The following is a 19,835-nucleotide window of genomic DNA, read 5'->3' as shown; positions in this document are numbered from 1 at the left end:
GCTAAGTAGAACAGTAAAAGTAAAAATACTTTGTTGATAATATTAACTTAAACCCAAATTTTATCTGAGAGCAAAAGAGAGCACATTGTCTATACTGCTCACAAGATGGCATTTTTAGATAAATGCAGTATTTGGTTTATCAGCTTATATAAATTTCATGTAAATTAACACTTTTTTTCTTGACTATAATTTTACACATTACAACTCTTTCCTCTCCTGGAGCACTTCATTCTGGAGGAGCACACATGGGTATAAGGTTACCATCCCCTGACAGGACCTACCTTCTGTATCAATCAAGATATATAGGGCGGCATAAGCTCCTGGGGATGCAAGGTGCAAGGGAGCCCTGTACATTATACCTGCTTAGAAAATGAAGGCAATTCGAAGAGCCATTCTTAAACACAAGGGTACACAGGGGTGGGGGGGGGGGCTGCTGAAGGTGTCAGCAATGCTGAAGGCTGGGAGATGCTGCTCTGTCCTTTGGAGCCAAGCACAGTGCCATGAAAGCAGTGATTGGAAAAGTATATTATGCATATTATTTATGTGATTCTTTAATAATATAGTATATATATATATATATATTGCACTTTGAGAAAGGCTGAGGAAGCAGCTGAAACATCACTCTTCACTTGAAGGGTGATGTTCTACATTTCTTTAGGACCTTTCTCGATCCTAATGAGGACAGAAATGTTGGACTCTGGTACAATGTATTGATAATAAAGGGTTAAACTTTTTTTAAACGGGTGTGCAGACAATTTTATATATATATATATATATATATATATATATATATATATATATATATATATATATATATATATATATAAATATATATAGATGTGACAGTGCACCCTGATTTGTCTGATGTTTTTGCATTAGAGTGCAGATACTTCTACAATTATTATATATACTGTATATATAAATGTCAAGCAGATAGGCACCTGTGTTATATTCACAGCAGAGCACTTTCAAATTCAGACAATATTCAGACAATATAAGGTAAACAAAATAAAGTTAATTCTTTGGTCGCCGGAACAGACTGGTCCTCTGGAAGCCTGGATATCTCAAAAGCTGCTTTTAGACTGTTCCCCAGTTACTATAAGGGCAGCTTAATCCAAGATAACTACAAAAATGAACTCATAGTATTTTAGCTTTTCTCCTCAGCAATCTCAGCTCCACCGGCTCACTTCTTCCTGGACCAGGAGCACACTTACAACCCCTTTCCTTTTCCGTAAGTAATGACTTAATTCTACCACCTATACTGGCTTTTCCAGCCGAAGCGAGCACACCTCCTGTAATTCTCCCCATTTGATCTATCTCATAGAGCTTTTTAGGAGAGAGTTACCTTCACACTGGCATCTTTCCAGCTACTGCACCACAGTATACTGTATCACTATCTATCATAAAATTATATATCATAAGAATAGTTATCAGTCATCGATCAATCTATTTATGGTAGAACTAAAGTATATCCTAATCAATTGGAGTTATTTGGTATGTGGTCATAAACATTGTAATATTAATTACAAATGTAATATTTTATTGTAGTGGCTACATTTCATATGTAATTCTGTTAATATTCCTATCCTATATAGAGATGTGAATATTGCATTGCTAATAGCTTTGTGTTCATTATCACTAGACTGATCAACCAAGTTCAACATTGTCAAAAGTGCTATAACAAAAGGTAACCTTTTCCAGTTGAAGCCACTAATTATTCTCTGTTCTGTAGATGATCCTTGCACAGCCATCTACCTGATCCTTTTTGTTCAGGGCTCGCCTTCTCAGTGAATACTGCAATCCATTCAAGGGTGAAAGGTTCCCTAATTAAGAAGAACTGTAAAAGGGCAAAATGAATTAAAAAGCAAATGGAAGCGTAAAGAGAAAATAAATGCTCTATTGTTGCTGCCCTGTATAAGATAAAACATATTTCTTATTGCTTTTCCACTGGGAGAAAGATACTTAATGATCAGCAAGAACCTTGATATTATCAAGCCTTGTCAGCCTTCTCTTTGTCTAATATAAGTTTGAAGGGTATTGCTTCATGCTGTATGACCATACTCATTATCTGGCCTTCACCATCCAGCAGGTCTTTATCCAGGATAGGAAAACTAAGCACCGCAATATATCATTGCTCCATAAGTGAAGCTAAAGGCAACAGTAAAATGTAATATCTGGATCTTCACACCTTAAGTCTACTAGACAATGAGGTAAACATTAAATAAACCAGCCACCAGCATTGTGGCTGATCCAACACACCCCTCACATTCACTGTTCACACTCCTGCCATCTGGAAAAAGGTACCGAAGCATTAGGGCCCTCACTACCAGACTGTGTAACAGTTTCTTCCCCCAAGCCATAAGGCTCCTGAATACTCAGGGACCGGACAGATCTCTCTCACACTCCATTTGACCTTATTGTATAAATAAATAGCCATTGGATACAATTGTTCTCTATGAGCACATCTGCACTTTAGCATGTTCTTTATCATGATCTTACTACTATCATGTCACAATGATACACCCATCATGTCTGATGTTTAGCATTATTTACTTAACATATTACATCTGCTGAGTGTGCACTGTCTTGTCCTGTCCCTGCACTATGCTGTCCTGTCTTGCAGGAGTTGCATATTTTTGCACTTGCACTTTTTGTCTGTTGTCCGGTACATCTATGTTGTGTTGTGTAGCACCATGGTCCTAGAGGAACGTTGTTTTGTTTCACTGTGTACTGTACAAACGTATATGGATGAAATGACAATAAACTCACTCTTGACTTGACTCTTGATAAACCCAATAGGCTGATTTTGCTTCCAATAAGGATTAATTATATCTCAGTTTGGATCAAGTACAAGGTACTGTTTTATTATTACAGAGAAAAAGAGCAAAAGGAAATCATTTTTTATAGGATTATTTGATAATAATGGAGTCTATGGGAGACAACCTTTCCATAATTCAGAACTTTCTGGATAATGGATCCCATACCTGGACAATTAAACATTTTCTTATACTTCCTTTTACTTGTCCATCTCATTTTAGTGACAAATGTATTGGGAATTACATATATTTTAAAATATAATGATTGAACTCTGAATTAACTTCTAATTTTACAGAAGACATTGTTGCTATATGAATCCTCATCCATATCCTCCACAAGCAGGAGCCTCTAATATACTGTGCAATTAATAACAAGAAACCTGTGGACTGAGTCTGTATCTTCCCTCTGTCACTGAGGGACTCTGTCCACTTTCTGCACTCCAGCCAATGGCATTTGTATGTGCTACAGGTATGGGACCTGAATGTTTGGATCTAGGATTTTCTGGATAATTGTTGTTAGTAGGGATGCACCGAATCCACTATTTTTTTTTTTTGGCCAAATATCAAATCCTAATTTGCATATGCAAATTAGGGGAGGGAAGGGGAAAACATTTTTTACTTCCTTGTTTTGTGACAAAAAGTCACACAATTTCCCTCCCCACCCCTTATTTGCAGCAGGATTCAGCCTGAATATGAATCCTGCAGAAAAAGGCCGAATCCTGGCCGAATCCCAAACAGATTCGTGGATTCGGTGCATCCCTAGTTGTTTGGTAATTTGGATCACTATACATTGTCTACTAAAAAGAAATATTTAAACATTAATTTAAAAAAAACATAATTTGAACCTTTCTGAATGAGTTTCTGCATAATGGGTCCCATACCTGTCACAAGTAGAACACTCCTCCACACACCTTTGTACAGCACACCTTGTTATAAGAATATCCTCAATATTATGAGAAGCATCTCATATTTAACTTCTGTTACAAACAATAATACTGGGAGCCGTAAAGAACATATTGGCAGCTTGTAATATTACATTTAACAGTAGGGCAGGGATTATTAATAAATTATATATGTGTCCCAATGCAGTCACTGTGATCTCGTTAAATACAGTAACATGTTGTCCTACTGTATGAAAAGATAATTAAAACAAGGTGTATAAGCCAAATTTGGGACATAAAGCGGATTCTGTAAATTAATATAGGTCTCTTCGGAAGAGCTGCAGTAGTGCAGGTATTTACAGAATAATAGATATTTATATAATGACATCATACTTAAAAAATATTTGCACCATCTTTAGCCATATTTTCGTATTCCATACAGGGTAGAGCTTGTACATCAGTCACATCAGTCCCTGCCCCAGTAGAACCTACAGACTAAGGTCCCTATTACATTAACACAATGGGAAGTTACATTACAAAGCAATTAACCTGCCTGCATGGGAATAAATCCAAGCAAGCACGGGGGGGGGGAACAAACAGACTCCTTGCAGAAAGGATGTGTTCCCATTTATTTTCCAACTGGGGCACTAATAATGTAATAAAGTGAACTTTATGCAAAATTCCGTGTTCCTTGCAGAAATATTGAGATACGCGACATAGCTTCACGAGATTGAAAACAAGTTTTTTTTTCCTGTGGCAAATTGGAAATAAAGCAATCATGCTGAGTTGGGCTTGCTTCCCACATCTCCTGTACGCTATGCAGAAAACTTCACATTTCAGAGACAGGAAACAGTCTGGTAAACAAACTTAATTAAAACATTAAGATGAAACCTCACTCTGGATGACTTCATTTGGATGTGCCTTGCTAGAGAGGTAGCGACAATTATGTAATGAGTAACTCAGGGTGCTCGGTTTGTTTCTCTGTAAATCATTTTTATACAGAAAGCAACATCCTTGCAGCAGAGGAACATACATATTTTACTAGATTCTCTTGAATTGTAAGTCATGTTGGTTATTTATTGATGCTGATTTCTTGGACACGGTATCCTGCCTTTTCTAGTATTATCAAGAAGAAGCATCTACTTGCAACATACATATTTCCTTTTATTACATCCCTTGTATCTCATGATCTACTCTACCGTAGATTGTGTTGTTTTATGTATATTTGACAGATCAATGCAGTAGCAATGGCAGGTGCTTGTATTTAAGTGTAGGGAGAAGAATATACATTTTTTTGAGGCTGGTTTTTCCTTATTTTTTCTATTAACCTTTCTACATAATTGTTTAGAAAAACTAGATCAATCAGCAAAAGACTTTATAGTGTAACAGGGTCTACCCAGGCCTGGAAGCTTGGGAGTATATAAAAGAAGACATTAGTTCAATGTAGGGATGTACACATCCAGGATTCGTTTCGGGATTTGACCAGGATTCAGCCTTTTTTAAAAAAAAAAAAAGTGCACACAAGTTTAAAATGTGCGCACAGGTTTAAAATGTGCGCACAAAATAATGTTTTCCCGCACTTTGTTGAGAAAGAATTAGAGAGAACATTGGATTAGATCTACCACAGAAGCCAGTTCACAGAAAACCAACTACTAGCACACAGGTTATAATAAATTAGGCCTAGTTAGAAGAGGCATAGCTCATAACATACTCTAGTAGTGTGAGCCATGCAGGATAGTAAGAAGGGGTAGCTCTATCCCCACCAAAGAGCGAGTGAGAGTAGCTTCCCAGTAGGTGCCCCGCCAGTTAGGGAAGGAGTAAGAAGGACAGGGTAGTGGTAGACACTAAGTTTGCTTCTTGCAATGAACCAAACTGGACTGGTGTTGGAGACTCCAACAGGAGTGCCAGTTGAAGATGAGCTTGGTCTCAGCCATTTAAAACACAATGTAGAGACAGGTATCAGACTTATAATAGACACATTTGTGGAAAATACTGAAACTGACTGTATCAAACTGTTCTGAATGTGTGTAGAATAGATAAACATGTAAGGTTATAAGAAATGAAGGAACAATTGCTTGGCACCACTATGGTCACTGGTTTTCAGTAGGAATAAAAAATCTGTATGAAAAACAAACCTTGGCACCTTGCAATGACTTCTGTTTGGCGAGGGCTGAAAAGTAGAGTTTCCTAGTGTGGGATTGGTTTCATGTGTGTATAGTACCTTGCAAATGTATTCACCCCCCTTGGCTTTTTACCTATTTTGTTACATTCCAACCTGTAATTTAAATGTTTCTTAATCTTATTTTATGTGATGGATCTGCACAAAATAGTCTAAGTTGGTGTTCAATAAGAAATATATATATATAGAATTAAAACAAAAATAAAAAACTGGAAATTGGCATGTGTATATGTATTCCTTTGCCATGAAGCCCTTAAAAAAATCCTGGTGCAACCAGTTACCTTCAAAAGTCGCATAATTAGTGAGATGAAGTCCACCTGTGTGCAATCTAAGTATCTAAGTGTCACATGATCTGTCAGTATAAACAGGGGCGCGCCGCCAATGAGGCGAACTGAGCCGCTCGCCTCAGGCGGCAGCGCATGTAAGGATTCCAGGGGCGGCAAAAAGCCGCTCCTGCACCTTTAAGAGCCGAATTTCCGGTTTTTGAATCGGAAATTCGGCTGTACTATTGCGAGAGAGCGCAATTGCATTGCAGGAGCTGCCTCAGGCGGCTCCTTAGTCAGAATCGGCGCTGAGTATAAATACACCTTTTCTTACATGGTACCACAACAATGGTACAACGACAAACCTGCCAAGAGAGGGATTATTCAGAGAGGCAGGACAGAGACCAAAGGTAACCCTGAAGGAGTTGCAGAATTCCACAGCAGAGACTGGAGTATCACACTCCATAGAGCTGGGCTTTATGAAAGAGTGGCCAGAAAAAAAGCCATTACTTAAAGAAGGCACGTTTTGAGTTTGCCAAAAGGCATGTAGACGACTCCCCAAATGTATGGAGGAATGAATGAGCGGTCAGATGAGACTAAAATGTAACTTTTTGGCCACCAAGGAAAATGCAATGTCTGGCGCAAATCCAACACATCCCATCACCCCAAGAACACCATCGCCACAGTGAAACATGGAGGTGGCAGCATCATGCTGTGGGGATGTTTTTTAGCAGCAGGGACTGGGAAACTGGTCTGAGTCGAGGGAAAGATGGATGGTGCTAAATACAGGGATATTCTTGGGCAAAACCTGTGTCAGTCTGCCTGTGATTTGAGACTGGGACGGAGGTTCACCTTCCAGCAGGACAATGAGCCAAATCATACTGCTAAAGCAACACTCGAGTGGTTTTAGGGGAAACATTTAAATATATTGGAATGGCCTAATCAAAGTCCAGACCACAATCTAATTGAGAATCTGTGGTCAGACTTGAAGATTGCTGTTCACAAGCAAAAACCATCCAACATGAAGGAGCTGGAGCAGTTTTGCCTTTTGGAATGGGCAAAAATCCCAGTGGCAAGATGTGACAAGCTCATAGAGACTTATCCAAAGCGACTTGCACCTGCCGCAAAAGGTGGCTCTACAAAGTACTGACTTTAGGGGGGGGTGAACAGTTATGCACACTGTTATCTGTTATTTTGTCCAATTTGATGTTTGCTTCACAATACAAAAAACATCTTCAAAGTTGTAGGCATGTTCTGTAAATGAAATGGTGCAAACTCTCAAACAATCCATTTTAATTCCTGGTTGTGAGGCAACAAAACATGAAAAATGCCAAGGCAGGGGTGAATACTTTTGCAAGGCACTGTAACTGCCATACATTCAGATATTTCAGGGCTATACCTTTGACTGAAGCACCTCTCAGACATATGAGAGATATGGCTCCATGCACAGAATATCCAACTGTATGCCTACATGGTAAGTGAAAATGTAGTTCACTTAAATGACATAGTCATGTTGCCACCCTCCTTCCAAATCGCAATAGATGATAGGCTACCTGTGTTATTAAAGGTGTCCCCCCCAACAAAAATGTTTTTTGCCTAGTTTTTTTTCTTATTTCAGAGGTTGAAAGTACTGTTATTCGTAAATTGTAAATGTAATTGTTATTAAATGTTGAATCTGTCTGACTGGTTACAATTTCTGCACTGCTGGGTTTGACTCCTAAAACAAAGTTGCCAGGCAGCTGACAATAACCGATTCACAGAGCCAGAGGAACCCTGACCGGACAGAAAATGTTGCATACAGTATGTTGCTTTCAATAGCAATTACATTTACACATAACTTTAAATCCAATTAAACGTTTAATGATTATACATAGGCAAGTTGCTTAGAATTACATTTTCATTCATTATGCAAACGTTATGGGTGGAGGACCCTTTTAAATGAATGTCTTATTTCCTGTAATAAAAAATGTTTATAAAAATTTTTTTTGGAATGAATGAGATACTTTTCATATGTTCCTAACAGTTATGTATGGGTTGCTGGAAATCACTTGCTATTCTTTCAGAATGTTTTGTATACTGCATTTTAAGCTCCCTACATGTAAATCATATCACAGGTCTCATAACTTGAAATCAGAGCCTTTCAAGTCCATAGTAAATTATGACTATCAAACTTGACGCACACTTTTAGGAAAGTATGACCCTATTCTTAATCTCTATCATTTTTTGACATTCTCATTTTCTTGTATCCTTTACAAGCAATGCTGAAATGTTTTTCTTGACTCCAAAGAAGCATTACTATTTCTGATTGAACTAGGAATAACATAGATGGAAGCTGTCATTGCTGCTTTGAAATGTTTTTCCCAAATTTCCCAGAAATTTTACTTTAACTGCATGAATTTTAATGGCAAAAGTTCATTATTGCCATTTTTGTCCCCACTAGTAATTATTGGCACATTATTAATCAACAATAATAAGCAAATGCTGGTACCTTAAATTCAATTAAATTGGACCTTTTAACACTGTTTCGGTGTGAGGACAGGCACCGTCTTGGTGTGGATTTTCTATTATTTTAAAGCCAAGTTATCAAAATTCATAAATGGCAAAGTAGATGTAAACTTGGATCTATAGGTTGGTAACCCTTAATGAATAATATTAACTGAGTACTTATTATGCATTTTGGTATTAATGAATTTGGACCTTAAGCTTTAATTTTAATTGTAGTATATGATATCAAAGTAAAATACAGTATATCATAATAATAAAGATATGAATCAAGGGCACTTGTATTTTACTCCTCAGCGTTATCTGATCATTTATTTAAAAAAACATTGGTTTTAGGTATAAAAACTATGATTATTAATTTGGGCTTTAGACAAATACAAGAGGTCCTCTGCACTTAACCCATTATGAATATATTTAAGACAGCGACATTTTGTGCATACTGCTACTAAAAAATGAATTACCCTTTAAACAAAACAGGGATTGTTTGTCCATATATTGCAATATATTTAAGCTGGCCAACACAGGGGATATAAGTTGTTTAAATTCCAATGTCCCATAGCAACCATAGCAACTGCAAAGTGAAGAGAGATGTAATGGGTCATTAATGACCCCTGGGACACAAGTTTGTGAGCACTTAGGGGCCCAGAAGCTCATCATTTACTGTGCTAATTTCCTAAACACTTGTGCCCATGGGTTAACAGCTCTTTGTACAAAAAAAATTGGCAGAAACAGCAGGAGGAAAACCCCAACCCCAGCGAGATGAAATCAAAATCCTTTATAGGAAAATCCTATCTGTGATGCTGCCACATTACTGTGCCTATAATATAGGATTGTCAGCTCTCCGGACTCTGGAGTGACATTAAGTCTGAAACATTTCAGTGACATCATAACATCAAAATCAACATTTTATTACACAAATGCTGTTCTTCTGCTCTCCAACAGCACAAGTTTCATAGTTTACTTGTAAGGCAACATTATTGTTAAGAAATCCATTACAGATTATGTTTGATTGGGCCAGTGGCTTGCATCCCCATACAGACTCCTCTAATAACCCTCACAGTTGGAAGACTGTCAAGTATCAACAAAAAAGTGCTTACAGTTAGCTTCCCCCAGAGAGATTTCACTGTACGCAGCTTTATAATTGCCTTCCAGAGCCCTCCTTGGCAATAATGCTCTAAAGCTGTTACTCTAATACATTTTTGTTAACGGTTTGCAGACAGTAATCCCATAAAGTCCATCGCTGTTTCCTCTCTGTGCAATATGCGTGATAGCGTAATCATTGCTGCAGGGTGGACAGTCGTTTATATGGAGTGTTTTATGGTACATCATCTCTGTAATGAAGTTGCTTTATTTCCCTGCATCCTTCCATTTTGTACTATGCCTTCTTAACCTGAACTAGATATTTGGCCTCCTTAAAGCTTGCACTAAAAAAAATAGTCAAAGTAATATAATTTTTCCACCTGTCAGTGGTGTCTCATGAGAAACACAACAAAGAAACCAGCATGAGATTGAATGAACAACATTTTAAATCAGATGTGCAGACACTAGATGGTGCATTCAAACCTTTCCTTGATTGAGGCCATTGTCACAAATCACCTTACTATGGAGGAGCTAAAACCTTTCTGCCAACAGATACACATATTTCTGTGAATATTTTTTTAGACTTTAATTTAGTGCATAAGTTTTATTTAAACTTATAATCAAAAAAGATATTAGGGTTCATTATTCACTTTGCTCCATGGTGCAGGAATTTGAGCTCTTAAAACCTTCAGATTATACAGCGCTGCTGCAGTTCCAAATTCTTTCCCCTAACTTGTGTGCCATTTAAACCCAGTGTGAGAGCAGCAAGGCGCCAGACACAAGTGCTCAGCAAATGAACAAATGAAAGTATAGAAGGGTGTGTTTATGGATGCTGGGTTTTCATTTGGAGGGGTTGAACTTGACTTTTGTATTTTTTTACCCGATTTAACTATGTAACTATGTAACACTATGGGGTTCAATTATTTCCTCTGAAAATAAGGCTCACTATATAACTATGTAAGATATTTGTTATTTCAACCACTTGGGTTCATATCAAAAATCATCACTGACTGAAGTGTTAGTGCAGCTGAAAAAAGGTGTTTTTCTTAGTGGAAGTTGGGGAAAGAGGCCCTGTGAATGAGGGCTTGTGGTAAGTGGTGGAATATCAGCTATTATAGCACACTCTAGGGGGTAAATTTATCAAAGAGTGAAGCTAGAGATCACAACAGTCCGCAGAGTGAAATACCGCCTCTCTCTATTCATTTCGATGGGGTTTTTAAAAAAGGGTGATAGTGAAAGTTCACCATTTGATAAATACGCCTTTAAAAATACCATAGAAATGAATGGAAAGAGGAGGTATTTCACTCTTCAGACAGTGGAGATCTCTAACTTCACTCTTTGATAAATCTACCCATTGGTCTGCTAGCACCTAGAGTTCTTACAAGAGCAGTTGTGTAAGGTAGGGACTAGGTGTAAGGAATGGTGCTGGCGATTAACGAAACAGGAGCCGGTGTGCTGTGTAACAGCAGTTTTAATAAAGAAAAACAAAAGAAAAAACTAGCACACACCTCTGCAGATGAGCACAAATGAGAGCAGGCAGAAAACAAGTCCTTAAACAGGCCAAAGGGTCAAAGGCTGACAGCCAGAATCAAAGTCAGGCAGGGCCGGAACTAGGGGTAGGCAGAGTAGGCACGTGCCTAGGGTGCAAAGCTGGGGGGGCGCCAGGCACGTACCTGCTGTGTCGCCTACCCCATGTCCAGTCCCGTCTCTCCCCGACTGCGCCTGGAATTTTTTGCCCAAATGTACTTCTGCGCGTACGCGCACACCGTTTTGCGTATGCATGCTCAATCGCAGTTTTGAGCATGCGCACTTGAGAGCATTTTTCCACATTCGCAATACAGAGGGCACTCAGATGGTGCCTGGCCGGGTTGGCCTGGCTCTGAAGTCAGGTGCCGAGTGATGTTGTGATGGCTGATTCAGTTAATGCCTTTAAGAGTGGCTTGGATGATTTCTTCGATAGACATAATATCAAAGGCTATTGTGATACTAAACTCTATATTTACTAAAGATATGGGTATATATAATTTATGTGAAGGTATGAAGGGGTGTGTGTATGGATGCTGGGTTTTCATTTGGAGGGGTTGAACTTGATGGACTATGTAACTATGTAAAGTCAGTAAAACAGGTCGAAGGTCAGGGGCAGGCAGAAAACTTACAAAGTCAGGGAACAGGATGAGGTAAAAACAGGGAGATAAGATTTTGGGGAACAAGGACAGGAGCAGGACATACAAAGTAAGAAAAGGTCATAGGAACAGTATCAGTAACAAGACCACAGGAACCAAAGCAAATCGTAATGAGGAGCAGGACACAAGGCTAAAATTAAGCAGATTGCCCAATAATCCAACGTAGGGATCTGAGAAGCAGACTTAAATAGCCCTTTAATAAGCAACTGCCCGCATGCGCATCTTCCCATACTTGCAGCCAGAGGCACCCAGGGACCAGCACATCTGAAGGTAAGAATGCGTGCCAGTCTCTGGTATGGTGATCCTCTTTATGGGTAAAAGGTCTCCTTTAGTTCCTTTAGTTCTGCACAATTTAGTATCATCAGCAAAAATAGAAACAGTGCTTTCAATGTCCCTGCTTTGCACTTTGTAAACAGTCCCTTCAATGTTCTTTGATCAAGATATTCTTAATTAAAAAGCAGGGAGTAAATCTTAATTGCATTAGTACTTGTGACTGTTGTTACAAGTACCTTTTTGACAACTTTAAGCAAAGCATAAGTGTTTACTTTTACATTCCTTCTTCTGGTAACACGCTGGAGTAGTTAAGCTGTCTCACAGAGCCAGGAATATTGGTCTCACCCTTCCCCACCAAAGACAGCTGTCCCTGCTTCTACTCACAGCCACAATGTCACAGAGCAATCCAGCACACTTTGGTGACTTTGCACAGAGGACCAACTAGACATGAGAACTTTGGCAGAGGATTTCGAAAGAGATGGGAGTGCAGTCCCTACGTTCGAAGTCCCGCAGCTTTGCCATATCACTGGTCTCCTTTGAACTGGTTGCTCTGCCCATTGTAGATGGTCTACCTTGTTCATGATCTGATCTCTGTTAAAGGCTTTACCTGTTCCTGACACCACTTCAGCCAATATGTTGCATATGGTGTTAGGTTTGTTTTCCCCTCATCAACCATAAAAACCCCCATGCTCAGCGCAAAGAGTTCTTGTGATTAGCACTGAGTGTTCCAGCTAAGCTCATCCCATTTTAGACGGAGCGTCTGAATACTTTGACCCATATAGTGTATGTATATCCCTGCACAATTGTCTATCTGTATTTTTAGGTAAATGATCAAAATATGAATTATGCTGATGGCCCTTTTAGAATCTGAGTGTCAAGGATTAGGTAGGGGGCGCTGTAGAGTCTGAAGGGAAAGGGCGAGTCCTTGAGGCAGGGGCTGTATGTGCCAAGGGGAAACTTGAAGGGAAGCAGGAACAGGTAGATGAGGGCGAAGAGTCAGACTGGAACAGGACGGATAGGACGGCGATCAGGACTGGACAAGACAGGAAGAAGAGGGCGACGACTCAACAGGAAAGGACTGGACGTGGCAGGAGTGGAACGGCTTGGATGGGACAGGACGGTGCGGGCGTAGATCAAACTGGGGGATAGAGTGCAGAGGGAGACAGGAGCGGATAGCAAGACAGGACTGGAGCAAGATAGCAAGAGAGGACTGGAGCAAGAGAGGGCTGGAGCAAGATAGCAAGAGAGGGAGACTGGAGCAAGATAGCAAGAGAGGACTGGAGCAAGAGAGGGCTGGAGCAAGATAGCAAGAGAGGGAGACTGGAGCAGGATAGCAAGAGAGGGAGACTGGAGCAGGATAGCAAGAGAGGGAGACTGGAGCAGGATAGCAAGAGAGGGAGACTGGAGCAGGATAAGACAAGGCAGACTAACAAGGGAGAAGGGGCAAGAGCTAGAAACCTAGTTAGGGGCGATGCCGCAGTACTAGAAAACCATGCAATGCTCTGGCCAGGAGTGGTCTGAGAGCTGCCCTTAAATAGGGAAGAGGCAGCCCTGATTGGTTGATTAAGATAGGCAGCAGCTGAGCTGGGGCTGGAGAGGCCAATCAGGCGGCAGCTGGGCTGGGACTGCAGAGGCCAGGTTACACACAGTGAGTAACCCTACAGGCTGCTCACCTGGCCAAATGGTTAGGGTATCGAGCCAGAAACCCAAAGGTCCCCGGCTCGACTCCCAGCAATACCTGACAGTATCCCCCCCCTCACAAGGCGACTCCCAGGCGCCACAGTGACCAACATTTTCGTGCACCTGGGGAACTGGCAATGCTATGGGCAGAACTAACCACATGGGTGCCCAACTAGAAGGTAATGCTATTGTATTAGCCACCCTGGAACTTGGCAGAGCCACCCTGGCGGGTGCCCTGATGCTCGGCAGAGCCACCCTGGCGGGTGCCCTGGGACTCGGAAGAGCCACCCTGGCGGGTGCCCTGGGACTCGGAAGAGCCACCCTGGCGGGTGCCCTGGGACTCGGAAGAGCCACCCTGGCGGGTGCCCTGGGACTCGGAAGAGCCACCCTGGCGGGTGCCCTGGGACTCGGAAGAGCCACCCTGGCAGGTGCTCTGGGACCTGGAAGAGCCACCCTCACGGGTGCTCTGATACTTGGTAGAACCACCCTCACGGGTGCTCTGATACTAGGTAGAGCCACCCTGGCGGGTGCTCTGGGACCTGGAGGAGCCACCCTCACGGGTGCTCTGATACTTGGTAGAGCCACCCTGGTGGGTGCTCTGGGACTCGGAAGAGCCACCCTGGCGGGTGCTCTGATACTCGGTAGAGCCACCCTGGCGGGTGCTCTGATACTCGGTTGAGCCACCCTGGCGGGTGCTCTGGGACTCAGAAGAGCCACCCTGGCGGGTGCTCTGGGACTCAGAAGAGCCACCCTGGCGGGTGCTCTGGGACTCAGAAGAGCCACCCTGGCGGGTGCCCAGGTGTTTGGCAGAGCCACCCATGCGGGTGCCCTGGGACTTGGCAACAGTATAGGCAACTCCACCCTCGCGGGTGCCCTCCACATGAGTGCCTGGGTTTTGAATGTTATTTTAAGGGTTGGTACAGTCACTGTGTTAAGACACTGCAGAAGCCCCACCTCTGAGGGCACAGGACAAGGCAGAAGCCCCCCATCTCGGGGCACAGGATCAGGCAGAAGCCCCACTTCTGGGAGCACAGGATCAGGCAGAAGCCCCACTTCTGGGAGCACAGGAACAGGCAGAAGCCCCACTTCTGGGAGCACAGGAACAGGCAGAAGCCCCACTTCTGGGGGCACAAGATCAGGCAGAAGCCCCACTTCTGGGGGTACAGGATCAGGCAGAAGCCCCACTTCTGGGGGCACAGGATCAGGCAGAAGCCCCACTTCTGGGGGCACAGGATCAGGCAGAAGCCCCACTTCTGGGGGCACAGGACAAGGCATGGGTACAGGAGGCAGCTGCTGTTGAGCCGGCACAAGTGCAGGAGGCAGCCAGTGGGGAGCCAGTCGCCGGGGAAGCCTAGCTGAAGCCATGGGCAGCGGAGGCTGCTGGGGAACCGGCTCTGGAGCTGAAGGCAATGGCGGTTGCAGGGAAGGCCCCACTGGAACTGTAGGCAGCCGATGCTGCTGGGTAGACCCCTTTGGAGCTGTGGCCAGCCGATGCTGCTGGGTAGACCCCTTTGGAGCTGTGGCCAGCCGATGCTGCTGGGTAGGCCCCTCTGGAGCTGTGGCCAGCCAATGCTGCTGGGTAGGCCCCTCTGGAGCTGTGGCCAGCCGATGCTGCTGGGTAGGCCCCTCTGGAGCTGTGGCCAGCCGATGCTGCTGGGTAGGCCCCTCTGGAGCTGTGGCCAGCCGATGCTGCTGGGTAGGCCCCTCTGGAGCTGTGGCCAGCCGATGCTGCTGGGTAGGCCCCTCTGGAGCTGTGGCCAGCCGATGCTGCTGGGTAGGCCCCTCTGGAGCTGTGGGCAGCCGATGCTGCTGGGTAGGCCCCTCTGGAGCTGTGGGCAGCCGATGCTGCTGGGTAGGCCCCTCTGGAGCTGTGGGCAGCCGATGCTGCTGGGTAGGCCCCTCTGGAGCTGTGGGCAGCCGATGCTGCTGGGTAGGCCCCTCTGGAGCTGTGGGCAGCCGATGCTGCTGGGTAGGCCCCTCTGGAGCTGTGGGCAGCCGAGGCTGCAGGGGAAGCAGTTGCTGAGGGGTGGCAGGCCCGGGAACCGAAGCAGACTGCAGAGGGATAGCCGGCCCTGGAACTGGAGCAGACTGCGGAGGGATAGCTGGCCCTGGAGCAAATTTATCTAGGAATGCCAACATAAACTGAGCAGTATCGTAGATTATAGGGGATTTACTGCACAGTAAGTTCTCGGCCCAGTAACGAGCTTCACCTTCTAGCAGGAAGAAAATGATTTCCGAAACTTGCTCGACTGGAGGAGCACTTAGAAAGTGTTTTTTCTCTGAAAGGAGCAGGACTTCCTCTAGAAAGATAGGAATTTTACTTGGGGAGCCATCACAGTATCTGCGGGTCAAAATAGAATATTCAGTCTTTTTGGGAATCCGGTCAGAAGGCACAGGAACAGCCCTTGCAGACTCTTTTGGCCAGAGCATTCTGTCAAGGATTAGGTAGGGGGCGCTGTAGAGTCTGAAGGGAAAGGGCGAGTCCTTGAGGCAGGGGCTGTATGTGCCAAGGGGAAACTTGAAGGGAAGCAGGAACAGGTAGATGAGGGCGAAGAGTCAGACTGGAACAGGACGGATAGGACGACGATCAGGACTGGACAAGACAGGAAGAAGAGGGCGACGACTCAACAGGAAAGGACTGGACGTGGCAGGAGTGGAACGGCTTGGATGGGACAGGACGGTGCGGGCGTAGATCAAACTGGGGGATAGAGTGCAGAGGGAGACAGGAGCGGATAGCAAGACAGGACTGGAGCAAGATAGCAAGAGAGGACTGGAGCAAGAGAGGGCTGGAGCAAGATAGCAAGAGAGGGAGACTGGAGCAAGATAGCAAGAGAGGACTGGAGCAAGAGAGGGCTGGAGCAAGATAGCAAGAGAGGGAGACTGGAGCAGGATAGCAAGAGAGGGAGACTGGAGCAGGATAGCAAGAGAGGGAGACTGGAGCAGGATAGCAAGAGAGGGAGACTGGAGCAGGATAGCAAGAGAGGGAGACTGGAGCAGGATAGCAAGAGAGGGAGACTGGAGCAGGATAGCAAGAGAGGGAGACTGGAGCAGGATAAGACAAGGCAGACTAACAAGGGAGAAGGGGCAAGAGCTAGAAACCTAGTTAGGGGCGATGCCGCAGTACTAGAAAACCATGCAATGCTCTGGCCAGGAGTGGTCTGAGAGCTGCCCTTAAATAGGGAAGAGGCAGCCCTGATTGGTTGATTAAGATAGGCAGCAGCTGAGCTGGGGCTGGAGAGGCCAATCAGGCGGCAGCTGGGCTGGGACTGCAGAGGCCAGGTTACACACAGTGAGTAACCCTACAGGCTGCTCACCTGGCCAAATGGTTAGGGTATCGAGCCAGAAACCCAAAGGTCCCCGGCTCGACTCCCAGCAATACCTGACACTGAGCATCAGTGATTGGGTTATTATTGTAGTTATGGGTTGGCAGTAGCTTTTGTTTAAGACCATAAAATTATACAAGAGGATTTAAACTGCAATCACTTCAGCTGCTGAGCTTTTATGTTACATTGCAGAGCATCAGACCCTCCCAACGAAGTGACGATAGAGAACTCATGATTTATAATATGTTTTTTCTATTTGAAGGCATATTATATTGAAATACTATTTATGCAAGTCAGTTGTTCTGTATGCCTCACTGCTTCCTATGCTACACACTGTCAGCTAAACAATAGCATCTGAATGCTACTGCTCCCCAGGCTGAACTAAGCTGTGTCTAAAATAGATTTTCATTAATTTTGGCTACAGATTTACTCTAAAATCTTACCAAAATGTATGGAGAGGGGAAGGCAAATATTAAAGAACATTCCAATGTGATCCACAGTAGCCTGATTAAAAGTTCCAAAGACAAAGTTCAGCACTAAACTTTCTTGGTGCCAAAAATGGATAATGGAAACAGCCTTATTGTATGCAACATAGAAAGAAATTAGAATTAGTAGCTTATATAAAGCCAACATGACTACTTTTACAATTACAATCAGTTCTTTTGCTGCTGACAGCTTGGTAGAACTGTATACAGTACAAGAATTGTGCAAGAGGGTCCCGCCTTGTACACATTGACAAAGGAACGCATAAAGCAAGGCACTCATTACAGCATTAGGGAAAAGGTGCCTTTGGGCATTTTGCCTTGCACCAGATACAACATAAAGGTTTCACAGGTACATAAGGCAGCGACATAGCACAAGCACCAGACACAAGAGCTAACTGTTATATGCACTGTTGCATGAAATTTTGTGCCTGGTATGATGGTTGTATCACTGTTGCAGATGCTTTCAGACTTGTCAGGCCTATAACTTAACCACTGCCAGTTTATTTAAGGCTTTTCCAAACAAACAGATAATAAAATCACAAATGTGCCAGCTTTGCCTAAAAAACAGGTGATTTCCCTGCCTATTACCCAGGCCCCTACAAAACCAACTTATTTAAACTGAATATATGTCTTTTAGCCGTGTTTTAACAACATGGGATAGTACTAAATATCTCCTGTACTTCTGTCCAGGAGCCTTGGTATTCCAGATGTTGCAGAATCTTTCTGATGACCATAGTTGTTTTGTAAATCACATCATCACATATTTGCTGTTTTATTTTACGACTATGCATTAATGTAAATTACCAGTGTTATCCAGAGTTAGCTTCTGCCATTTAAGACTGGCATCAGGCTATGGTATGGGGAACATAAACAGTGTTCCGGGCTATTGGTTTTCAAGGCGACTCCAGTGCTGGTACGGTGTTGGTTTGAACTCTGTAGGCAACGTCATAATAACATATTCCTGAGAATCCTAAACTTGGTTCTGGGAAAGTTTAGAAAAACAAAATAATATTTTTATTTAATTGAATTGTATTTATTAAAAATGTATCTACATTTTCTGGTCTAAATGATCCTGTTGTGTAACAGATAATCATTTATGATATGTTCTATGCACAAACTGCCGAGATAAGGTCCTATCCCCTCACTAATCTGGTGTATAGTATCCTTAGATTTTACTTATTTATATATCAGCTATAAAGCTGGGGTCTGGGGCATTGACTGGGATCAGATTGCTATTTATGCCGGTAGCTGATTCCCATTATTTGAAGTTTGTGTTTTTGGGGAATGCCCTCCTGACAGAGCCCACCATGTGTCTCATGGAAGTTGCAGCAGGCAAAGAAGAGAACATTTTAACCACAACAGTTGAGGCTTTGTGCCACTTACTTTGGGGTATAAGGTTCAAGGAGCCAACTACAGTGCTCTCATGGACAAGGGGCCCTAGTTTCATTGACTAGATAGTAAGTATAGGATTTAGTAATACAAGTAATAGGCAGTATCACACATAAAACTTTATTTGGAGCAGAAAATTTCAAACACCAATCAGAAACTTCCAATGGCACAAAACGGGGAAGGAGAAGCTCAGTGACCATGGAGCACTGAGGTTTCTATCTCTTGTTTTGTTTAGTTTTTTTAATTTCAAATAAATGTATAACTGTCTTGTGCAACAAATAACCATTCATTTGTGACATTGCCTACTACATGTATCTCTATATTGTTTGTTCAGTGTCTTGGTCAGCATTTATGTGTGTGAATCAGGTGGCTTACTTTTTATAATTCATAATTAATATGTATAAGATTCCTTTTTCTTGTTGCATCTATTGATGTATAGAATCCAGCTAAAGTTCTGATAGGGGCACGCCATTGATCCGCCTATGTACAGACACAACTTGTGCCCATCTTTGTGCAATTTACTGACTTGTGAAATCTGTGGCAATATTTTATGCCTGATTGCAATTACAGAATGAAGAATTCTTGGAAACAGTATATTTTATGACATCCAGAGAAGGTCATTAAAAATAAACATTTATTGCAGTTCAGAAATGACAGCACCCTGCCGAAAATATACATTTGCCCAAAGCTAAACAGTGTTTCACGGAGTCATTGCTTTCGGTCGTTAGCTTGGTTTTGGTTCCATCTAGTGGGAAGAGTCTAGTAAAACAAATGATACAGA

The sequence above is a fragment of the Xenopus laevis genome, chromosome 5S (genome assembly GCF_017654675.1).
Source record: "Xenopus laevis strain J_2021 chromosome 5S, Xenopus_laevis_v10.1, whole genome shotgun sequence".
In the NCBI taxonomy this organism is placed as follows: Eukaryota; Metazoa; Chordata; class Amphibia; order Anura; family Pipidae; genus Xenopus; species Xenopus laevis.
Note: the sequence above shows the minus strand (reverse complement) of the source record.